We start from the raw sequence: 1,289 nt of genomic DNA on the forward strand, positions 1-1,289 counted from the left end.
TCATGTTTTGTAAATCAGTAAGTATGAGGGACACTGCCCTAAGTACCTGCAACTGCTAGTGCCCAGGCCATACCAAATAAAGGGACAGATCGGTTTCAGTTGTAGACAGCTGGTACCCAGAGTTCTTAGACACAGAATTCATTGTGTCCTGGAGTCCTCTAATTGCCAAGATAAGGAAACCTACTCACTTTAGTTCAACAAACAAAACACACCCAGAAACAATAGTCTAGAACACAGAAGTTGGGCCCAGAGACCCACCTCCATTGTTATAGTCTAAAAAGTACTCCAAGAACCTAAGTAGGGTGTCTCTACCAGCAAACCAGATACCCACAGGGAAATTCAAAGACACAAAGGCTTAAAACTTCTGAAGTTTACCTTTTCCAAGACCCTGAAAGTAACTTTGGAATAGTAACTAGAAACTAATGCAAAACAAAATGTAAAACAAAGTCCTCTTCTGATTTGAGCAGGTGACTGCAACAACCTTTAAGACCAAAAGAGCCAGTGAGTGCCTCATCCCGATGGGGCTTCTACTTGTGCTGGCATACTTGGTGACAGCCTTGTTGTCCTCAGACACGGTGTGCTTAGCCAGTTTTCCGGGCTTACTGCTATCTGGATCTCCAGTGATGTGATTGTAGACCCCTGGTTTTAATGTACCAGACAAGAAGCTTTGTTTGCAATGCTCTTGAAGATGTAATTGATAAACAGGTCCATGATGCCCATGGACTTCGACGATATGCCAGTGGTAGGGTACATCTGCTTCAGCACTTTATACACAGAGATGGAGTAGCTATCCTTGTGGCTGTACTTGTGCTTCTTTCCCTTTTTCTTTTGTGCTGTGGTGATAGCCTTCTTGGAACCTTTCTTTGGAGCTGGATGGGATTTGTCCAACTCAGGCATGATTGAAATTGAACAGTGGCAGTCTAGTATGTAGAAAAAAGCATTCCTTTTCTTTTTCTTTTTAAAAATTAATCAGTTTATTTGCTTAAATTTCAAATGATATCAATCTTACTGGTTATCATAAATCACCATCCCATCCCCCCTCTTAATCCACTTTGACTCTATGAGGTTACTCCTCCACCCACTCACCCCCTCCTGCCTTATGGATCTAGCATCCTTCTATGCTGGGGCATCAAGCCTCCACAGGACCAAAGGCCACCTTCCATGGATGTCAGATAATACCATCCTCTGCTACCTATGTATCTGGAGCCATGGATCCTTCTGTGTTTGATGGCTTAGTCCTTTGCAACTCTGGGTGGTTCACTTAGTTGCAAATTGTTCTTCCCACGGGG

At 43.3% G+C, this 1,289-nt stretch overlaps 1 pseudogene; it reads right to left on the bottom strand.

Annotated features, from left to right (window-relative positions):
• Positions 1-412: 412 nt before the first annotated feature.
• On the bottom strand, positions 413-897 carry Gm6574 (annotated as a pseudogene).
• Between the last annotated feature and the right edge of the window lie 392 nt (positions 898-1,289).

Source organism: Mus musculus, chromosome 7 (genome assembly GCF_000001635.26).
Source record: "Mus musculus strain C57BL/6J chromosome 7, GRCm38.p6 C57BL/6J".
In the NCBI taxonomy this organism is placed as follows: Eukaryota; Metazoa; Chordata; class Mammalia; order Rodentia; family Muridae; genus Mus; species Mus musculus.